The sequence below is a fragment of the Ammospiza caudacuta genome, chromosome 7 (assembly GCF_027887145.1).
Source record: "Ammospiza caudacuta isolate bAmmCau1 chromosome 7, bAmmCau1.pri, whole genome shotgun sequence".
Classification (NCBI taxonomy): domain Eukaryota; kingdom Metazoa; phylum Chordata; class Aves; order Passeriformes; family Passerellidae; genus Ammospiza; species Ammospiza caudacuta.
This window is the reverse complement of record NC_080599.1, coordinates 2,603,994-2,627,566: the sequence shown is the minus strand read 5'-3', so window position 1 is coordinate 2,627,566 and position 23,573 is coordinate 2,603,994. Positions and strand designations below refer to the sequence as shown.

Below are 23,573 nucleotides of genomic sequence, written 5' to 3'. Positions count from 1 at the left end.
CCCAAGAGGTCAGGCTAACCTTGGCATGTTGAGGGTCTCATCCACTATTGAAACAGTGGTGCTCCGTTCTTTCCTTCCTATGGAAAAGATCTGACATTCTGCTCCAGGCACGTATGGCCAGAATTGGAGTTTCACCTCCAAATTTCCTTATATCCAGGAGTTGTTCCCATAGGAATATTGCCAGGACAAGTCTGGATGGCAGTGGTTTCATGAGGGTCACCTCTCATCTGTTCCCAAAACACTTGGCAAGATGTCGAAGGAGGGAGACCAGGACACCAGATGGTCATCAACAGGTCCCCTTTATTGAAGAAAGCATCAAACACTTATACAGAAAGTAATAAGCTTATGAATATTCTGTAAGCCAAGCGATCTATTGGGTAAACTATACCATCAACTCTTCCTCATTCCTTTGGGCCTACTTTCTCTATTTCTTACGTCTCTCTGTCCACTCGTTATCATACTCAGCTAGGCCCAAGGACACGCTATCTTGCAGGTGCAGGACTTGGAATTAGCCACGGCCTTGTACTTTTCCATTCTCTAGTCGGCTAAATTCCCAACAGACACCCTGCCTGCAAAAAGGGCCTCTGCCCTAGTTAGGACAACTTTACCAAATTGATTCGGCTGTGTCCCCTCTCCTCAAACCACTCTTTGACAAAACTCTCCACACTTCCCCCGTTTTGTTCTTGGGCAAGGAGGCTAGTCTGCCAGGTTCTTTCTATCATTTGGCTGATCATGTTTTGAATACAATTAAAGATACAAGGCAAAATAAGCAAAAGCATCAAAATCACACCCAGTATCCCTATAGCATATGTCCAAAGTTTCTCAGCCACAGTCCAAGTCCTAAGCTTTTAAGCCATTTGTCGATTCCTAAACCCTCTTCTTCTTTAAGATTGTGAAGTCCCTGCTATAATTCTTTTATCTTCACATGAATAGATACAGAGTGATCGGACAAATTCATGCAACACATTCCCTCAAACTCTTCACATCCATGACCTTGTGCTAAAAGCAAAAAATCTATAGCGGCTCTATTTTGCAAAACAGCATGATTTAACACTTTGCACATCTGCGGTTAGCTTATCTAAAATTTGTGACATCTTGTTTAGCTCATCTTTGGCCCAGCATCCCAATTGCTTTGCTAAGTTCATAGCTTTATTTGCAGCTCCTCCTGGCAAGATAGTTGAAACTATCACTTGCTTTAACTCACTCCAAAACTGTGGGTCTCCTATCTGGCTGCAGTCTAAGTCATGCAGGCTGTGTCTCTTCCTGCTTGAATTTTGACTCAATTGCATTAATAAAGACACATTGGGGTGAAACAATGACAATTTTCCCAAATAGCAAGGTCCACCCTGTGGCCTGGCTGGTATACCATTCCAAGCTCTGTCTCCACAAATTAAAAATATCCCTGTGGGTAATTTCATCAGTGCCATGATGTTAGTGCCGTTACATTGGCTATAAAGCTGCTGAGACACTGTACCCAAATTCAGGGATGAATCTAGGGTAGCCCATGTTCCTCTATGCTGATTTAAATTCTGGGGATCTAAGGGATCGAAACTGAACCATCCACCATTTGAGGTGTTAGTCATACTGGCGTTTGCACTTCCGAAGAGATCCAACTCCTTTGGAGGAGAGTACAAAGTAGTATTAAGTGATAAGATTATTAAGCATTGGCGGTAACTGTCACTTTGACTTGTAGTGTACCCTTGTTGTGTGGGTAACCTAATGTTTGTCATATTCTGCATGCATACAGTTTGGTTATCAATCAGACTGCAAAATTCCTGAGGAGACCACACTGGAAGACCCACCAAGCATGTTCAAAATGGGTTAGTAACCCCTCCAAGGCTAAGACAAAGAGATGATTGGTTAGTTTGATTAGCAAGCGTTATCCATATGTTATCTCTTGGCTGATTAAAGCGCGTTACTCCTACTGCCCCATCTGTCACAGCACTGAGCAGTATAACAAAAATAAGCCTCATTTTTCTGTTTTTTTCTTGCTTTCTTTTTCTTATCTGTCTTTAACCTCATCGATCCTAACTCTTGCAATCTCCATCTCTGTAGGGCCTCGATGCAGGAGTCCAATGCCTGATCGGGATCTCCTCTGATGGGTCCTACAACCGAATGCTGTGTTAAAGGCACCAATTTTCTACACCTAGCAGAAGCTATGTATGACTTACTTTGAGCTTTAACTCTTTTCACAATATACTGTACCTCCCACTGGTAATAGGCCAAGATTTTCTGCTCGGGAGACTCATAAAGATTTAAAGCTAGAGCTGTACCTAGTCCCGTCTGTCTCCTTAGCTCCCTTTGCCAGTCTTCCCCCCATGTGTAGTCATGCTTGCAGGTGTTAGACCATAAACCCCAGATCCCGGACTGTTCTAACCAAAAGGTTTTACCACAACCCCCACAATACAAGCTACCCACGCAGCACAACAGGGGCTGCGACACTCAAGGCAGCACTCCCTCGCTAGTCCTTTTATGTGGAAGGTCGATAGTGCTTCAACAGTGTCAATCAGCTCCCTGGCCGTCCGGTAGCAGCGTGTCACTGCTCTGTCCAGTGCTTTCGAGTGTCCCTTCAGCTGCAGCAATAAGGGTTGTAAAATCAGCAGCAGCTTCTTCTTCAGGCACTCCTTGTCCCCCTCCTTAAGGTTGTTCACCAGATGCTGCATTAAAGACAGGTTTAGTCCACTTGGCAGACACCCACAAAGGCCCTGTTGGTGAGGAAACACAAAGATATCCCCAACCCCAATATAGCACTTTTGTGAGTTTTTCCCATATCCCTGTGCTTGGGTTCTTCACCCAGACCTCTGTTTCCTTAATAGTTTCCTGACCTGATCTCAGGTGATGTTTAACTGCAGGGGGGGGCATCGTCCTCCCCAAAAATACATAAATGATTGATCACATACAAAACCTTAGCCAGGCATGCTTGTGGGTCCTTTAAATCCTGGTGTTTGTCAATATATTGTTTGAGGGTACCATTTGCTCTTTCTACTATCGCCTGTCCTGTGGGGGAATGCGGAATACCTGTCACATGCTTGACAGACCATTGGTCCAAAAACTTTCGGACTCTAGCACTTGTGTAAGCCAGACCATTATCCGTTTTGATACCTTGTGGGACTCCCATAACAGCAAAGCAACTCAATAAATGCCTGATCACATGTATCGCTTTCTGTCCTCCCTGAGCTGTAGCCCATATATAATGGCTATATGTATCTATCGTAACATGCACATACTTAAGCCTGCCAAACCTAGCTACATGCGTGACATCCATTTACCATTTCTCATTCATTTCTAAACCTCGAGGATTAACTCCGCAGCCCAGACCTATTCCCCCATTATGATAACTGCATATTGGACATGCCCTGACAATGGCCTTAGCTTCTGATAAGTCCAAATCAAAGTTCCTCGCCAACCCTTTTGCATTTTGATGATATCTACTATGGGCTTCTCTTGCCAATGTATGCTTATCAACAGGACAAGAGTTATCAATGGGTAAGGTAACCAACTTCTCTGCACGTTCATTCCCTTCCCCCAGACCTTCAGACCACTTATGACTCCTCATATGGATTACAGAATACACTGCACTTCTATCCCGGAGAGCTTTCCTTAATTGAACCAGTAACTCATACACCTGTTTGTTATTCACTTCCTTAATTGCTGCTCCTTCTATACGTCTGGCTACTCCAGCGACATACATGGAGTCTGTGACCACATTCAAGGGCTCATGCAGGTTAGACATTGCCCATACTACTGCTAACAATCCTAAGGTTTGTAGGCTGTCTGCAGGGTCTGCTGTAAGAAGTTGATGCTTCCATTGTCCTTTTTCTTGGCAAGTGACAGCAGCACGTCTCGATTTCTTCCCTGCGTCTGTGAAGTCTGTGGTGGCTCCTTCTATGGGGCACCCTCTTCTCAGTGGCTGAGTGATCCAGTCCCATTCTGCCATCCATTGCAGGACCCTGGGCACTAACTTGCTTGTCTCCACCTTTGCAGATGATGTCAATAATGCTTCCTGTAAGTCCATTGAATTAACCAGGTACCAGTCCAGCGTCTCTTTTTCCATGGGTAACCTAATGGTGGCAGGTTCTCGACCGTCCACTTCTAATTCTGAGACGGCCTTTTTTTAATCAATGCAGCCAAGTGTTCAATTTTTGAAAATATTGTTCTTTTATGTTGTAATGGTGGTGACAGCCATTCCAATACCTGTATCTCCCCCGTTTTGTTCTCGTATTGGGAGACAGGGCCAAGCAGGCGACAAGGGCTATTCCAAATGGTGAGGTCAATAGGGCAATCTAGTTGTCGACGAGACACATATCCTTGTTGTACACAATTACTGATTTGCTGCAAGGCAAGATGGTGTTCCTTCATGAGGCACACAGGGGTAGTGGGGTCAGTGCCCTTTAACAAGGGTCGCAGGGTTTCCAACAAGCGATTTGGTATTCCCACAATGGGTTTAAGCCACTGTAAGTCTCCTAGCAACTTTTGAGCATCATGTAAAGTCTTAATGTCCAAGTGCAGTTCTAATTTTTGGGGTACCACTGTTTGGTCCATTAGAGTCCATCCCAAATACTTCCATGGTTTCGTGGTCTGAATTTTCTCTGTGGCAATAACAAGTGAAGACGCTGCAAGAGTGTCTCTGATGCTGTCAACCTGTAAAGGGGAAAATGGCTGTTGCTGCACAAACAAGATGTTATCCATGTAATGATATATTATGGTAGCTGGCCACTGCTGATGTAATGGCTGTAATGCAGTGTCAACATAAAGCTGGCACAATGTGGGGGAGTTCCACATGCCCTGCGGCAATGTCGTCCATTCAAACCTTTTGTCTGGTTCCCCACGATTTATTGCTGGTAGGGTAAAGGCAAACTTCTTCGTATCATCGGGATGCAGCCCAATAGTGAAAAAACAATCCTTTAAATCAATAATTAGAAGTGGCCAATCTTGTGGGATCATGGCTGGATTCGGAAGACTAGGCTGCAAGGCCCCCATCAGTTCCATCTGGTCATTCACAGCTCGTAGATCATGTACCAGGCGGTATTTCCCTGACTTCTTCTTGATCACAAAAATAGGCGTGTTCCACGGACTCGTTGAGAGTCGTAAATGTCCTTGCTCGTATTGTTCCTTCACCAATTCATGGGCATGCATAAGACTCTCCCCTTTCAAGGGCCATTGCTTAACCATCACCAGTGTGTCTGTTTTCCAGGTGAGTGGAATGGGGAAAGTCCAAGCAATGGCAATTACCCCAAAGGGTGGTGATTGGTCAACACCACCCCCAGCTGTGTTAAAACATCCCTGCCTATCAGGCAAGAGACTGTAGGGGGCAACTGAACGACTGAGAACACAATGGACACTTGTTGCCCATCAATGCACACCGACATAGGCGGTGTTTTGCTTGCCAAAGTAAGTCCTCCTACTCCTGTGAGCATATTAGTTGATGGGAGCAGGGGCCAATGCTGTGACCATGCTTCTGGCGATATAATGCTGGTGTCTGCTCCCGTATCCAATAATCCATAAAGGGTTATGCTCTGATGTCCATGGGTAATCTCAACTCTTTGTTTTTGCCTCTCTTGTAGATCTACAGTCAGGAGTGTAACACCGGTAGAGCCAAAACCCTTTCCATCAAGCTTCTGTCCAGTAAGGGATGGAAAACCCGATGTCATCTGCGGTAGCGGTACCAATTGTGCAACGCGTTGACCTTTTGTTATTTTAACCGGGGGATAAGGGGTGTAATGATTTGCATTTCTCCGGTATAGTCCGCATCTATGACCCTAGGCAATACAAATAGTCCCAGCATGGATGTCGAGGAACGTCCTAATAATAATGCTCCACATTTTTGTCCTTGTAGCATGAGAGGACCGTTTACTCCAGCTGGTATCCTTTCAGGCCGGTTCGTCATTAAAGTGACGTCTACTGCGGCTGCTATGTCCAAGCCGAGGCTCCCTGCTGTTGCTGGCTGCAGACAGGAGGTGGTGCTGATGTCACGGCGGCAATTTGTGTCTGGGCGCCGCCACTGAACGTGCTCCGCCGACCGTTTGCCGATCAGCGCTGGCAAGCCGTAGTGTTGTGGGAGCTGGATTGGCAGATTTGGCACCACACGCCGGCCGCTCTACATTCTCGGCGCGTGTGTCCCCCATTGCCGCATTGGTAACATTTGGGGTATGTTCTCAAGCCTCCCTGCGTGACTGCCATTGAGCTGTTTCGGAGAGGAGCAAGAGCAGCTAACACTTGATTTTGAGTGGATTCTGCTTGCTTTTGCAGCCCTAATCCTAATTCCTTTAAGGCACCCACTAAGAATGCTTGTGAGGCTGTTGACTGTAATGCCATTTGCTCTAGCACTTCCTCAATGGTCCAATTTGCTCCCTGAGTGGCTAGCACCCTTTGCGTGGCTAGATGGCTATTCTGTAATACACACTGCTTCAATAACGCCCCCTTCATGTATTTTGCAACTCCCGCCTGGTCTATAGCTGCAGCTCCTTTGTCAATAAAACTCCCAAACGATTCCTCTCTACCTTGTTTTATGGCCATGTACGCCGGCAGCCCTCCTGGCTCTTTAACCCTGTCTATTGCAGCACGTACCAACCGCATGGCTTCTACAAGCTTATCCGCTCCTGATATCAACTGGGCCCCCGTGCGCAAATATGCCCCTAAGCCCATGAGCTCATCCACTGTCACTCCATGCAGTGGGTCCCCCTGAGCTCGCTGTGTCGCAACCGACTCATTAGCCAAGGCTTGCCAATGCGCATTAAACAACAACTTCTGATCCTGAGTAAATATTAACCGCACTATTCCCCTCAAATCATTCGGGCACAAAATATGCATATTAAAGAGATAATCCAGCATCTGCCTAACAGGTTTGCTTTTCACACCGAACTGACTAACTGTGGATCACAACTGAGATAACAACTTCCAATCTAAAGGAGTATACTCTGCCAGATTCTGTGTCTGATTCCCCTGAGCATCATACTGTGGCGTGTGTGTAACTGGACAGGCAAGAGCAGAAGCGGCTTCCATTGTCTCATCATCCCCCACTTGCATTGCCTCTTTTGCCAGAGTAGCCCAAGCCTCTCTCCTCTGTTTAGCCATCTCCCCCCATAGGTCACTGAGTGCCTCTGGGATAGGATCTGAATCTCTGAGAGCTTTGCACTGTTGGCGCTTCTGTGCAGGCCGTTCGGGTGGGGGAGGCAGCAGGCTCGGCTCACTCTCTCTGCGGGGGGTGGCGGGCTTAGCTCGTGTTCCCTGCAGGGGGAGCGGCAGGCTCAGCTCGCGTTCCCTATGCGGGGGCGGCGGGCTCTGCTAGCGTTCCCCGCGATCCACCAACTCGTCCTTCTCCTCCGACAGAGGAGGTGCAGACGGCCCCCCCGCGCCTGTAACAAGATCCTCCATACCACACTGTTGTGAACCCATCAGTATTAACACCTTGTTTACCGAAGGAGAGGATTGTCCTCATGACCATACCCTACATTCCTCTTATGAGCTTCTGTCGCCCTTTCTGCCGCCTTACGCTCAGAAACATGTTGAAGCAGTGTATTGTGTACTACTCGCCATAGCTTGCCCAATTTCTTTGCTGTCTTATCAGCTTCTAACACCGCTTCCCATAGTATATCCCCAAATTTTCTCCATTCCGCAAGTTCATGAACCGTATGTGGATTAAGGAAAGCCCCCTTAGCATAGCCATAGGCTAACAACCCTGGTAGCTCCTTTTTTAAATCTATCCCCTTTACTTCTTGCCTTTCTAAATAAGCGGCAAAAAGATCATATGCTGCTTGCCTATCCATACCTATTCGTGAGCATGCTCTTTGCAGCTTTCCAGGCTCCGGCAGCACGTATGGCTTGAGTCACCGATGTGAACCCCAAGGGTGCTTCAAAATTCCAGCACCGTCCCGGTTGCAAACAGGACCCAACTCCAACTTCCTTGACCGTGGCGCGTCCTCCTCCTTTTTCTTTTAGTGTGAGACGAGGGGGTCAGCGTTTGGGGTCACCATTTATTGAAGGAAGGAGACCAGGACACCAGATAGTTCATCACAGGTTCAATTTATTGATTAGTTCAGCAACTTAAATACAGTGTCTAATGAGTCTCATACATATTGCAAAAGCTGAGCTCAGGATTGGCTATTCAGCTACATGTCAGCCTCGTCTAATCTAGCCTTTTAGTTACAGTCCTGTGGTAAGCAAGCACAGCAGCTTCTGTATTCTTCTTATCCACAAGGACACTCTAGCCTTGAAGAGGCCTCTGCTCTAGCTAAGACTTCTTTACCAAATTGAATTAGCTGTGTCCCCTTTCCTCAAGCCACTCTGCTACAAAACTCTCCACAGCCCACATCCCCTTGCTGGAAGGGTGCTGGGGAAAGATGAGAACTGGATGAGTCACGCCTGGGAGAGGTTTGCCTCACTAGCTCAGGCTCTTGTTTCCTTTTTCCCCTCTTCAGAGAAATTCACTGTTTAGCCATCCACTTTTGTTCCACGGTTGCATTCTACCTGCTCGCCCTGCTCGGCAAAGAGATGCCATACTGGGATTTCCCTGCCCTGGCATTCCTTGTGGAGGTGAGCCTCAAGGCCAGCGCTGCCTGGCTGAGCTGCCTCCCAGCCCTCTGCCCACTCGCAGCCACAGCTGCCAGGACAGTGCCTGTGCCCTGTGCTGCTGCCTGGGCCCGGCCCTGTGCGCTGCTGGGCTCCTGCCAGCCGGCTCCCCTGTCACTGCCCTGTGCCTTTCAGGTCCTCGAGTGCCTGGACTTGAGCGAATGCAGTGACAGCGTTCTGGAGATCCTGGCACAGAACCTGCAGAGCGAGCACATGGCCAGGCGTTACTTAGCAATCCGAGGCCTCGTAGTGCTGGGCAAGAATCCCTTGATGGTGAGAAGGGGGCAGTGGTTGAAGCTGTGCAGGTAGCATGGGGCTGGGCAAAGCAGTTGCTTGGCCTTGCCTGGGCTTTGGCCGCTGGGGCAGCTGCTCCCAGCTCTCCTGCCTCCCGCTTCAGCTACCCCAGAGCTTTGAGACAGGCCTTTGGCCTCTGGGCCCTGCGGCAGCAGGGCGGCCTTTCACAAACTTGTGTTCCGCACAAGCTGAAAAAATGCAGAGCCTGACTGAAAGTCTTGTGGAGCTCCTGGAGGAAAATGACAACGACATGATCAGGATGAGCATTCTTCTACTCAGATATTTCCTCCTGGATAATGGTGCCCCAATAGCCACCCCCATCACCCTGCAGCTGGCTGAGGTGCTCCTGCCACTCTTTGACAGCGTAAGGCTCTGTGCCCACAGCCACGGCCACTGGCTGCTGCCGGGACAGTTGGTGCCCTGTGCAGATGCAGGCCTGTGCCCTGGGGGGCCCGAAGCAGCTGATGCTCAGGTCTTTTGCCCTTTCCTTTCATCCAGGATGATATCCAGGTGCAGCTGAGCTGCATGGCTGTCTTTCAAGAGATGCTGGACCTGTGAACAGAAGAGGGAAGAAAGGCCCTCAAGTCCCACGTGCACCAGAGCCTGCTCCCTCTCTACTTCCACTGCCACAATGAGAATCAGATTGTTGCTGAGGTGAGCACTTGTGGCCAGCTGCTGTCCCCCTGGCAGGGGCTTGGGCTGCCTCCTGCCCTGGCACCTTGTGAACTGCAGCCTCCTCCAGCCTGTGCCATTGGGATGTTTTCCTGTGCCCTGGACTGTGGGGCCATCTGTGCATCTCTGCTGCTCTCCAGGCCTCCCGGGAAACGCTGCATTCCTCAGCCAGATTCCTGAAGAGGAGGGATATCGAACAAATGCTACACTTGGATCAGAGCTTTGGCGAATGCCTGGTAAGAGAAGCCAAGAACCCCCAGCCTCAGCATGGCCAAGGTCCCTGGGGGCGGTGCTCAGCGTGCGGGGCTGGAAGCTGTGCCCGCTGCTGCAGCCAGAGGCCGGGCGGGCGGGCTCTTCTCCAGGCTCCCGTGGGCCAGAGCCAGTTGCCCATGGAACCCCGGCCCGGCCTGGCTGCAGGGCGGCACCACGGTTCCCTGGGCAGCAGCCGGCCCTCTGCCCCCTGCCCCTGGGAATCCTTGGCCAGCGGCTGCTGGCCGCGCCTCAGGGCTGTGCGGGCAGGGGAGGCCGGCACTGGGTGCAGACAGCGCCCGACCCAGGGGCTCAGCCCGTGCCAACCCTTCCCTCCTGCCGCTCTCTGCAGCTGGCAGAGGACAGGAACCGAGCAGCCGAGCACCTGCACCGGGCCCTGCGCTACCTGCAGAGCCCACAGGAGTCCCTGCGAGAGGCGGCCGTCAGGTTCATGGGTGAGCCACGAGCCCGGGCTCCTTCCCCAGCCCGCCGCAGCTCGGCCCTGGCCCCGCCTGCTGCCCCAGCAGTGCCAGCCGGGCCCAGCACCGTGCAGCCCCGCCTGGCCTGGGCCTTGCTGCTGCCGCCCTCTGGCAGCCGTGCCCTGGGGCGACAGCGAGTGGCAAGGGCTGGGCTGAGCCCTGCCAGGCCAGCAGCCCGTGTGGCCACAGCGCCGGCAGCGCCACTGGCAGGGAGCTGTGCCGCTGTAGCCGTGACAGGCTCTATGTTCACAGGCATGGCCGGGCAGCACCTGAGGGGGCAGCAGAGAGCTCCAGCTGATCTGCAGTGGTGAGTGAGGGCAGCGGGCTGACCCAGGGGCTGGAGGGGGCAGCTGCAAGCCCTCCAGCGGCTGCAGAGGGCTCTGCTCCGGTGAGATTTCAGGGCCACGTGTGCCATTTGTGGCCAGCACCTTCAGGCTGATCCCCTTGCTCCCTGCTCCCTGTGGGCCATGGCAAGAGCCAGCTGGAATGGCCCTGGCAGGGGGCTCTCCTCGGCTTCCTGCACATGCGGGATCTGACCTTGCCTCTGTTCCTCTCTCTTGCAGCCCTTGAAGAAATGCCATATGACACCAGTCCTGCAATCAGAGATGCTGCCATTGAATCATGTATAGTTCTCCGGGCTGTACAGAGAGCTCCCTACTCCCCATGGCGCAGGCTGCGAGATCGATTCCGCAGCGCATGGGGGAAACGGCCTCGTCTGTGCGGCACTTCCTTGCTGTTCTGCTGGAGCTCCCCAGAGAGGTGATCTGAAAGACTGTCTGCTGGGGCCATTTGAGCCAGCAGAAATTTTCTCTTTCTTCTTCAAGATTTTTGTAGTTTTATTTTCGTTGGTTTTGAGTATGTAAATATAGAATATCTTTCAATAGACAGAGTCCCAGGATCTTTCTTTTCCTGCACCAGGTCTAGAAGGCATAGGGGAAGAGGGGGGAAAGGGTGCTTGTGCACAGCCAGCTGCCCAGGCATGCAGTGTCGCAGGGAAAATGGCCAGAAGCCCCTTGGCCTTTGGTGGTTCTGCTGAAGCCTTTGTGCTGCCCACAGAGCGGCTGGGCAGGGGCCAGAGCCACGGGGATCCCTGCCAGAATGATGCCTGGAGGTGGCCACAAGTCCTGTGCCAGGCAGGAAGGGCCATCGTGTCCTCCTGCCAGGGTGCTGCTGGCTGCCTTACTGAGGGCTCCCAGGTGCCTCTGGATGGGGCTGCTCTGGAGCTGCTGTGGGGCTGTGGCGCTGCTGCCGGGAAGCTTGGCCAGGCTGGGGGAGACCCTGAGGGGCTGAGGCACTGCTAATCCTTGAGCAATTAGCTGTCAGAGGCCACAAGCAGCCCCCTTGCAGCTGCCTTGATCCTGACAGCCGGCTGCTCTTGTGCTTCCAGGTCGGTGGCCCGTTGGAGGGACCCCCTGGAATCAGGCGTGGAACCTTGGTCCTGGCCTTTCAGGGCTCTGAGGCCAGCTGTTGTGGGGCTGGGCGTGTGCCCTCCCTGTGCTCCAGACTGCAGCCTCCCACCCCTCAGCCTTAGGCATTGAGCTCCACTGCCTGATTGCCAAGTCTTGCTCCTGTTGCTGTGGGGGAGGCCGAGCTCTGTGGCTTTAGCCCCATGGAGCCAGAAGAGCAGCAGCTTTGAGCCCACAGGGGCCACAGAAAGGCCCTCTTGGACCACGGGCATTCCTGTCCTTCCCAGGCCAGGGACACATGAGAGTGCAGTGGGCACCTTCAGAGTGCCATGCTGGCTTTGCACTGGGCCACCTTCCTGTGCTGTGCACAGCTGGCTCTTTGCTTTGCTGCTCTCGGCCCTGTGTCGTCGTACTCCTTTGGCTGCCTGCAGCCAGGGGTAGCCCTATCAGGAGGGTGAAAGGCCCCGTCTCCAACATCTCAAGGGGGAAATGGAGCTCTCCCGGCCCTCAGCCCACGCTGTAAGCAGAGCAGAGCCTTTTCCCCAGCCCCGATGGCTTTCTGCCTGCTTCTGGCCCCTGGCCACCATGACCCACTGCACTCGCTCTGAGTCACCTACAGCATGGCTGGTGCCTCTTGATTTGATGACCCTGGGATGTGAGGCTCAGTGAGGGAAAGGTGGCTGTCCCAATGCTGAGGGCACACGTGGCTCACTGAGCAGACTTGAGGCTTCCCCAGCAGCTTGCAGGTGCCTTATGTGTCATGTTACAGTGCTTGTGCTCCTGCCTCTTCCTGTCCCTCTTCTCACCCTCACCCAACCTGCACCCTCTGACCTACCTTCAATAAATCCTGTTGGATCAGACACGGTGTCAAGAGCCCTCCTTCGGCTGCCGGTTGAGCGCACATTACAACCTCCGGGCATGAGAGCAAGGTGGGCTGGGGGAGCTGGTCTCTCAGACCAAGAGGGAACGGCTCTCCACAGCACCTGCCCATGGATCTTCCCCGCACCAAATAAAATCATCTCCAAGCTTAGCTAGTAAGCTAGTAAGGTATAACTCATTAATTGTCTGGAAATCTGGCACTAGTCTCTAAGTTCCATTAGGTTTCTTTATTGCTAATCTAGCAGTATTAAATTTTGACTCCCATTCTTCCAATAGTCCTGATGTCAGGAATTTATTGATTGTTGGCTCTATTCCTTTCCTAGCTTCTAATCTTCAAGGGTATTGCTTTCTAAATACTGGCCTAACTCTTGTCTGTAGCTCAATTTTCATAGGGTCTGCTTGTTTTGATTTTCCTGGGCTATGAGTATCCCATACTCTTGGGTACACCTGATTCAATACTTGCTCTAAATAGTTCTTCTTGTTTGTTGGTCTTCTGTCAATTGTCAGTCCTACTGCTAAAACTGCTCATTTGTCTTCAGGTACCTTCTATTTAGGTTTTCTTTTTCTAAACAGAAGTGTTGCTGCCAAATTTTCAAGCAAATCCCTGCATAGAACAGATTTGGGTGAGTTGGGTAAATAAAGAAACTGATGTATTCCCAGTTTCTTCTTGATTTTACATTGAAGTGGTTTCAGGAAGAAAACTTTTTCTGGCTGGCCTATAGTGGCTCCTATTGCTTGAGATAGTTTTCACTTTTGGGTATCAGTGTTTGATTCAAGAGTGAAAACGTGTCTCCACAATTTCTTAAAAATTCAACTTCTTTATCATTCTTTAGCTGTATTTTAACCGGTGGCCTGCTAGGGTAAGAATTGCCAGTCTCAGTCATTTCTTATCGTCTAGAGTGGCTGCAAGAGTTTTGTGTACTTTGTCTGCTAACTCTGGGCACTGGAGTTATTTCCAGAGTCCTGATTTCTTACAAGATGCACATTGATTTGGCCCCAGCTTGGTCTGTGGCTGCTTTGAACCTCCTCTGCCTCTGATATTGTTGCCCCTGCCTCTGCTTCATCCAGAGGCATCCCACGTCCTCTCCCTGGTGCTGATCCAGAGCTGCCACCACGGCTGCAGGGAGCTCTTTTCCTTTTTCTCTCTCTTGATTATCATCCACTTTCTATGCTTTTCTCATTCATGCCTTTAAGTCTCTCTTGACAGGCTCTTTCAGTTTCTCAAGTTTCTGCCTGACGTCTGGGCTAGATTGCCCTGACATCAGGGAAACGCACTGCTGCTTTCCCATATCCGAGCAGGGATCCAGGGCTGTGCCTTTACGTGCAGCTGCTCACAGCCTGTCCACAAAGTCAGTGGGTGACTCGTGCTGTCCCTGTGTAACGTTATCTCTTACTGACCAAGTTATTGCTTTTGGAATGGCATTTTTTAATTCCAATGTGACTATGTCCTGGTATCTGGTTAACATTGCACAGCTGCCTGCATTGTTCGCGTCCCACAAAGGGCTTACAATAGGACACAGCTGGTCCACTGTACCTTGTAAGGCTCCACTAGCAATTTGTCCGTGCACACATGCTCTGGCTACCTTGATCACCAACTCTTCTGCTGGTTTTGTTAGCTCTGTCAACATTAAATCAGTATCACCTCAGTCTGGCTCTTGATTCTTGACTATGAACTCCAATCTTTTTGCTACTTTGCTAGGGTTTTCTCTATCCATTGTAACTTTTCCCCACCAACTGTTCAGGTCACTAGTAGAAAAGCAGATGTTCACCCTCATGGCTTCTCCTGGGAAACTCAACACTTCCCTTAAGGGGGTGACTAAAGGCAAAGCTTTCTTGGTTTTATTCCTTGGGTTGCTTGTCACTGGGGGTCTCTGAAATTGTCCCCTCACTTGGGGACAATTATTCATCTCATCCTCACTGCCATTTGGCTTTCATTCAGGGGGCGGAGTGGTTGCCTGAGGGGGAGTGTACCTGAGCTGGCCTGGACTAACTCGGCTCTAAGTTTTGGACACCTAGAACACAATCTTCCTGGTGCATTGGAGCCAATTTCAAACATCTCTGCCCTATGCTGAATGCTGAACGACATCTCTTTCTTTTCTGCCTCTTATCTGTTTCCAAAGTAAGGACTAAAGGTCCTGTGGGGCCAAATCAAAGCCACATTCTTTCTGACACTCAGGTTTATTCTTCAGTATTACAGTGACCTGATGAGGTCTTCAGGGTTGAGAGAAGTGGACGAGAATCTTGGTTGATGATCAGAAGGCTGGATTTATTGATATATGATATATAATACATTATAACTTTACTAAAAGATAAGGAGAGACGTTGCAGAGGCTGCTGAGCTAAGAATAGAATAGGAAAGAATGAATAACAAAGTTCTGTGTCCAGCAGAAAGCAAGGACAAACTCTCCTTGTGAGTGGTTAGCAAATCCAAACACTCACAGAAGCCCAATCACCGCTGCACCTGTTACATTCCACACCAGCCGATAACAATTGTTTACATTCTTCTTCTGGGACCTCAGCTTCCCAGAAGATGAACAAATCCCAAAGAAAGGATTTCTATGAAAAAATGTCTGCAACATTCTTCAGGGTAAAAAAACATGTCTGCACATATCACAGGATCTCATTTTTCTTCTTGTCTTAAAAATAACATCAACTGTAACAGTGTATTGTAAAGTTCCATTAGGGGGTGACTTCTCACCACTTTCTAATGGATACCAAGCCTACCACTGGGAAGAGTATTTCATCCGATTACCTTTCCTTGAAAAATTACCCTCTGGGATTCCTCCCAAATCTTTCTCATCTGCTAAATTACATTCTAGTGGACTCTTTTTAATACCATCTTTACTTCTTGTGTTATTCATTCTTCATGCTATCTAAATTTCCAAACTTGTCAGGATGTATTAGTACTTCTCTTTTCCTTCCCTTTGTCCCCTGTAGACTACACTTAACACACACAGGCTGTCTCTGAGTCATCCAGCACCAATGTTTTCTTTATAGTCTTAAAAATCAATGAAAACAAAAGCATTCCATGTGTGGTAAATAGGTATGATTCATGCTGATAAAATTTTAAAAGTAATCAATATTGATACAGCAATTTATATTTGGAAGTAATAAAACATTTAAAAGTTGTAATGCCAAAAAAGAAAGAGATAGGAGGGGTTCCACCCCCACTCCTTGGAGATGTTCAAGGAGAAGAGATAAAAGCAAGAGATAATAGTTACTAAAAATTAACAAAAAGAAGGGAAAATCTGATTGGGTCCCAAGAAAATGCCAGCTATAAGAGATTTATTGCTTTGATGCTTAAATGCAGTAATATGTTAGTTTTGGCTTACCTTGTACTGGCTTGGTGCTCTTGTGTAACCCAAAGGTGAATTAAAGTGCATAGAGGAACAGAAGAGGCCTTCATCAGTGACGACCTCCAAGGACTTGTGAGACCATCAAAACAAGTGGTGGAGCATGCACGGTAAAGGTGGTGATGAGGGCGGAGGTAGAGGTGTGATGAAATGAAAATGGGAGGAGTTGACATCGATACATGGCATATAAGGGGTAATCTTCACTTGGCAAGCTCCTATGTAAGGTGTCAAGGGTCCAAGAGCCCTGCACTCTGAACCCCGTGGTTATCTTTTTCTTACGGGCTATTATTGGAATGAAATTATCTCTTATTTTTAGTCCAATTTGATTGTTAATATTTCAAGTGTATCCAATTTTATATATTTTCTAAACTATTCAATTAAAATTGCTGCTACCTCTAATATTGTTTGGTTTTTTGATGATGGGATAATTGGGCAAATATAACAATATGGAAAAACAGGCCTGGGAGCCTCCCTCACGACTGCTTACCACACAGCTCATCTTTGAGACGGGTGCTTCACCTTTTATACCTCTGGGGGTTGCATCAGCAAACCCTGGCCCCTCCCAAAGTCTGTCAGTCAACTCTTCTTTGCCGTTTATTGGTGGAGATTGCTTTCCGGCAACTTGATTGGTGCGTCAGGTATTGTCATGCTGTGCCCTCCAGTAGCAACGAGCTTTTTCATTCTCAGCTGCCCTGTAGGAGGGGCACACGTACACGCCTTCCTTTTACCTGTCCTAAATAACACAGGCTGTCCGGTGGCGACAATACAGAGGATGGGGAAAGGGGACTGTGAGGAGAACAGAGGACATCTAAACAATAAACTACAATAACATAACTATACATCAATAAAATTCTCTTAATATTCACACAATATTAATTCCTTAATTGTTAGAGCAAATCATCTCATTATTCATCTATAACAATTTTTATTTTTATTTTTACATTTTCCTATTCCTACTCCCATATCTTTACCTGAGAGCCCCTTAATTCCAAAATTTTAATAATTCAGAGGGAAGGGGTTTATATTTTCCATTTCCAGAGAAGCTCCTTCCTTCCTTAACAGACACCTGTCTTTCAAACCAAGATAGAGCCCCAAAAATCCTGCAAATCCCACAAAGATTTGCACAAAAACCTGACTGGGTTCCTCCTTCCTGAGCCAAACAGGGCAGACGTGTGTCGCAGACATTTCTCCACAGAAATTCTTTCTTTCAGATTTCTGTGTCTTCTGGAGGCCAGAGGCCTCGGAAGACAAGGTAAACAATTATTATCAGATGCTGTGGAATGTAACAGGAGTTTCCTGATTGGCTCATTTTCTATGTTTATAATTAAGGGCCAATCACAAAGTGCAAGCCAGGGGACTGAGTCCTTGGCCACAGCTTTGTTGTAGATTCTTTCTATCTATTCCTAGCCTAGCCTAGCTGCTCTGCAAACCTCTCCCTTTATTCTATTAGTATAGTAATAATGTATTATATATAATATCTTAACAAATCCAGCCTTCTGATCAAAATGCAAGACTCACCGTCTCTCTCTCACCAGCTGCAACCCACTCAGGTGCGGTAATAGACCTGAACAAACAAAAACCATTTCTCCTGGTTTAATGAAAAAGCTGCATTTTGGGTCCCATAAGAGGGACAAGGGTCCTGTGCCCCCTGGTACTGGGGGAGGGAATGGGGAGCTCCTGGGGCTACTGGGAGCACTGGAACGGGGAGCTCTGGGCAGCCCCATATGGGACCTCCACACTCGTGGCCACACCCCCATGGCACGGTGGGCACCCACGGGAGCTGGGGGGCGGACACACAGTGGGAGATGCCCTCAGGCAGGGATCCCCAGTGCCCCCGGTGCCCCCAGTGTCACAGCATGTTCTCGTAGATGTCACTGGAGTCCTGCTGTTGCCCATGGGGTCCTGGCAGCTCTGCATTGGTCACCTGGGAGGATGTAGCACAGGAGAGCACTGCAAGAGACACCGGTTGGGGGAACTTGGATGGGAGGTGACACCCCTAGGGTGACATGTCCCTGTCCCCCCACCTGTACTCACCCCCTGCCTTCTTCTTTCGCACGACCTGGCTGTACAGCAGCTCCCCTGCCTTTGGAGGGACCGAGGGCACTTGCAGGATAAGGGGGTCTCTGCAAGGATAAGGGGGTCTCTGTGGGGGTGTAGGGGGTCATAATGAACATAAAATAGGGGTTCAGGGGTGGACCCAGCCCACTCACCTTTCCTGCTGTTTCCTGAGGGCTGCAAAGGAAAGTGGGGAGGGGTGACTGTGGAGTCCTAAGGGCCCCTGACACCGCTGAGACCTCCGACTGCCCCTGGGTGCCTCGTGCATCCCTGAAGCCCCTAATGAGCCTTGAATCACCCACCGAATCCACTGAGCCCCCAAACTCCTCCAAACCCCTGACAGAATGCCCAATGTCCCTGCACGACCCTGCAGGACCTCCCCAAATTCCCCAGGACCCCCAGGTGAGATCACTAGGCATTCAGCTTCACCCAAGTCAGGAGCTGTTGATGCTGCCTTCTGGACCTCAAACTCTGTGGGGGTTTCACCCCAATCCCTGGGACCCCCATTCCCCCTCATTGTCACCCACCCAGGTGGTGCCACCAGTGCCAGCCCCTGATGACAGCCAGGAGCAGAAGTAGGAACAGGAGGGACCCGCCGACCCCTGCGGCCACTGCTGGGGACAGAGAGAGACACATCAGGGTCACCCAGAACCCCGGGGGTCCTGCACCCCCCATGTGACTCTGTGTGACCCTACCTGTGTCCTGTTCCTGTGTTGTCACCTCCAGGGCCAGCTCAGGGCTGAGTGCCTGGTGCCCGTCCTGTCCCAGCTGGTTGGTGGCTGTGCACTGGTAGGTGCCTGAATGTCCCACATCGACAGCCCTGAGCTCCAGGAGGGGACCTTGGGCCACCTCCTGCCCATTGTGTTGCCAGGTGAAGGTGACAGGGGCTGAGCCCACCTACACCGAGCAGCACAGGGTCACAGGGTCACCTGCACACACCCGCTGTGACAGGGGACTGAGGGTGATGGTGGCATTGGCCACGGGCACTGTGAGGAGACAAACAGGGCTGGCACCTGGTGAGGTGGATGGCAGTGCCATGGTGGGGTCACCCCCAGCCTGACGGTCCCGCTCACAAAGGACAGTGACATTCAGGGGGACACTCACAGCCATGCTGTCCCTGCACTGGCAGTGGCCACTGCCCTTGTCCCTAGTGTGGTGCAGCTCCAGGCAGGGCCAGTGCCAAGCGGTGCCCCTGAGCCCTCCTGGGTACCAGGAAATGGACAGACGACCTCTCCCTGTGGCCACCGTGCAGCTCAGCACAAGGCTGCACTGACAGGGACACCGTCAAGGGCAGAACCCCTACGGGAGGGGGTGACACCAGGGACATTGAGGGACTTGGGGGCAGGTCAGGGAGGGGCAGGGAGATCCCAGTGAGGGAGAGGAGAGGAGGTGCAGAGCTGGGGCAGGGGAGGCTTGGATAGGTACCCCAAGGAAGGATGGGGAGTTTAATGAGGGGACACATGGAGCAGGAGATGGGAGGACCCCAGTGCAGATATGGAGACCCAGAGAGGGTATTGTGGGACTTGGAGACTGTGGGGAAACAGCAGAGGGGTGGGGTTGACTCAGAGACGGGTGAATGGACCCAGTGAGGGATGGGGGGAACGGGGCAGTAATGGAGGTACCCAGGCAGGGGGCCCAAGGAGGCTGTGGGGGCTCCCTGTGCCCATCTCTGCATTCACTGGGCACCGTGACACGGAGCAGGGCACTGCTCTTCTGCACGGCCCCCACCTCGGAGCGCACCTGGCAGCTGTAATTCCCTGAGTGGGAGACCCCCACGGCAGGCACCAGCAGCTGCGGGGACCCCTGTGGGCCCCCCAGCACCTGCCCATCCCAGTAGAACATGTGCAGGAGGGGGGCTCAGGGCCCCAGGGGCTGGGAGTGCTGAGGCAGCTGAGAGTCAGGGGGGACCCCTCGGTGGGCTCAGAGGGACCGTCCAGCACCGGCACTGAGAAGAGCTCTGGAAAGGAGAGGGGAGGGAGATTTGTGAGCCCAAGTCACTAGGGAGGGGCTGTGGGGGGGATTGGAGTGGCAGCTGTGGGGTGCTCACCGTGCTCTGTCACTGTCACTGATTCTGACTTCTCCCATCCCCATGATAGCCTGGATTTCACCATGCTCCCACAGCTGTAGCGGCCGCTGTGTTGCAGATGCAGAGGGGACAGGGACAGCTCGGTCCCATTGCAGAGCTCCTGCAGTTTCTTCTCCTCATGGTAGAAGGACACTCAGCTGACCGGGTTGTCCTGCCAGCACCGGCAGCGCAGTGTCACCGTGTCCCCCTCCAGCAGTGCCCGCACTGGCACCTGCAGCACCAATGGGGCTGTGGGACACAGGGGTCCTGTTACACCTGGCGGGTCCCAATGCCACCACGAACCCGTATTGGCTCACACACAGCACACCAGGGATCTCCAATTCCATAAACAGGGTCTGCCAGCACTGGGATGCTCTGGGATGTCCCCAGAGCAGGGGACAGGCTCTGGTCACACAGGAGGTGACCCATGGAGCTGAGCCCACCCAGAGCCCCAGGGTCACTGCGGGTGCCAGGATGGGGACACCCAAATCCTCCTCACCATCTAAGACTGTCACGGTGGGGCTGAGCCCAGTGCTGAGTCTCTCACATGTGTAGTTGCCTCTCTCAGTGACAGTGAGGTGGTTGTGTCCCCCCTGCCTCCAGCGCCGCCCGTTCTTGTACCAGGTGGTGACACCAGTGGTCCCCAAGTCCTGGCAGGTCAGTGTCACCCGGTCCCACAGCACCGCCGGCCTCCAGGGGGTCTCCATGAGGAGTTGGGTGGTCTGGGCACATGTGGGTGACAGAGGACACCAGCCTGCCAAGGCCAGCATGGGGCTGGGGACAGCAGGGTGGGGCCATGGCATCCCCCAGGACTCACCAGTGAGGCTGAGGGTCTGGGCTGGAAGGGAGAAGGGACAGGGATGGGTTGGGGTGGCACAATGGGGACAGTTGTGTACGTGGGGAATGGGTCATAGAGGCTGCCCCTGAACTATCCCCATGGTGACATTGGTGTGGCACAGATGTCTGGATGGGGACACTGTGCTAGCACAGGTCTCCCCTGCCAGCCCCATGGCCTCTGTCTCCATGGCCCATCCACATTGTGCTTGTCTTCTTTTCCCTGTCCCTGCATCCCTGCATCCCTGCATCCCTGTGTCCCTGTCCCCACAGCTGCCCCAGCCCCAGGATGCCTCTCCCCACATTCCTATCCGTCCAGTCCTGTTCACCCTCTCCTGTCCCCACGGCCACCCCATGACCCCGGTGACTTCAAGCTCTGGCTCTTCTGGCATTGGGAACCTCAGGGAGCCCTACAGCTCCCCTCTGCCCCCTCCCCACCACTCTGCCTCACCAGCGACCATCCCCGGGGTACTACCAGCCCGGCCCGTGCCCGGGGCACTCACCCCACAGGAGTAGCGCCACCTCCCCGGCCATCCTGGTGTCCCCAGCCATGTGCACTGGCTGTCACTCGCTGCTGTGGCCACCGCTCCCCTGGCTGGTGGCTCTTCAGATGAAGGGGAAGGAAGCGAGGTCATGTCCATCCCCATGTGCTGGTGGCACCTGGTGGGGGCAGGGTGGCCACAAGCTGGGGACAGGCTGTGGGCAGTGTGGGGACATGCTGGGGACAAGGAGGTTGCTAGGTCGGTGGGACATGGGCTTCCCAGGAGCAGGGGGGCTCAGGGGGTTTGGGGAGCCAGGGATGGGTGTGCAGGGGAATGGTGGGTGCAGGGAATGGGGGTCCAGGTAATGGGTCCATGGGGAATTGGGGTCCTGAGGACGAGGAGCTCTGCTGTGAGAGTCTTAGATGGTGAGGGGGGTTTGGGTGTACCCAGCCTGGCACACACAGGGACCCCGAGGGCTCTGAGTGTGCTCCGCTCAAGGGGTCACCTCCTGTGTGACCAGAGCCTGTCCCCTGCTCTGGGGACATCCCAGAGCATCTCAGTGTGGGGGGATCCCCATGTTGGATCTGGGTGCTCTGGGTGTGACCCAATGGGGGTCCTGGTGCCATCAGTTGTGACAGGACCCCTCTGTCCCCCAGACTCGCTGGTGCTGCAGGTGCCATTGGGGGTGCTGCTGGAGGGGGACACGGTGACACTGCGCTGCCGGTGCTGGCAGGACATGTCGGTCACTGGAGTGCGATTCTACTGTGGGAACAAAGAGGTGGAGAGGTCCCTCAATGGGACTTAGGTGTTGCTGTCCCCTCTGCAGCTGAACCACAGCAGCCACTACAGCTGCAGGGGCTTGGTGGATTCTGAAATGTCACCATGTGCACAGTCGGAACCAGTGACAGTGACAGTGCACGGTGAGCACCCCCATGGCTAGAACTTCAATCTCCTGACATCCCCAAAGCCACTTCCCAATGCACTAAGAGTCACAGTCCTCACCTTCCCTCTCCTTCCCAGAGCTCTTCTCGGTGCCGGTGCTGGAGGGTCCCCCAGAGCCCACCCTGGGGTCCCCCCTGACTCTCAGCTGCCTCAGCACCCCCAGCCCCCTGCGGCCCCGAGCCCCCTCCTGCACATGTTCCACCAGGACGGGCAGGTGGTGGGGGGCCTGCAGGGGTCCCTGCAGCTGCTGGTGCCTGCCGTGGGGGTCTCCCACTCAGGGAATTACAGCTGCCAGGTGCGCTCCGAGGTGGGGGCCATGCAGAAGAGCAGTGCCCTGCTCCGTGTCATGGTGCCCAGTGAATGCAGAGATGGGCACAGGCTCAACACCCACATTAGGGGCACTGAGTGGGCAAGGGGTGAGTACAGGGGGAGAACAGGGACACGTCACCCACGAGTGTCACCCCCATCCAGGTCTCCGGTGTCATTCTCCGTGCCCCCATGGGTGTCCCTCAGCCCTGCCCCACCTCAGGATCCACAAGTGACTAACGCAGAGCTGTCGGGACCCTACGAGGGACAGCAGGAACCCCGTGACTACGATGATGTGCTGTGACACTGGGGTGCACTGGGGGTGCTGGGTTTATTGATTCACCTCAGGGGTCTCTTTTTCCTCTTCACAGCACCCCACAGGGCTCCTCATTCCCCCCCCCCCCCCCCCCCCAGTGCTGGGGAAGCACACGACGTTTCTCCCTCTTATTGTATCCAAAATGCAGTTTTTGGTCAAACTGCGTGAAAAACAAGGTTCACTCTTTAAATTTTGTAAAAGTTTAATAAGGAATAAAAGGGACAGTAAACAGCATGCTGGGTGCTTGGCAACTGCCAGAGGCACATGGATAACTACAGCAATTCTCCTTACATACCCTTTCATTGTAGTGGTTAAATATATACTCAGGAGGGCTATACATATTCAAACAATCTTTCCAGTTTATGTATTCTGGGAATTCTTTTGCTTGGTTTGACCCTTCATTCATTTTGATCAAGTACATGCCATACTGCAGATTAAATTTACATATTTTATGTCCTCACAAGGTCTCCCTGTTCTGTGGTTTGACAGTTCTTGATAACTGAAGGGTCAGTGGTCCTCTTTGCATTCTGTCTTTTGATGTTTATTTATTTGCTACTTTTCAATGTGTTCTTCTCATTCAGATGAGATACTCCACCAGTGCATTAAACAAACATTGTCTATTTCACAAAATTATCTGAGTTATTCTCACCATTGTCACTTAGTTACACAAATA

The 23,573-nt window shown here is 51.9% G+C and overlaps 1 pseudogene; it reads right to left on the bottom strand.

Moving 5' to 3' along the window:
- Positions 1–17,749: 17,749 nt before the first annotated feature.
- Positions 17,750–21,315, bottom strand: LOC131560159 (Fc receptor-like protein 3; annotated as a pseudogene).
- Positions 21,316–23,573: the final 2,258 nt, after the last annotated feature.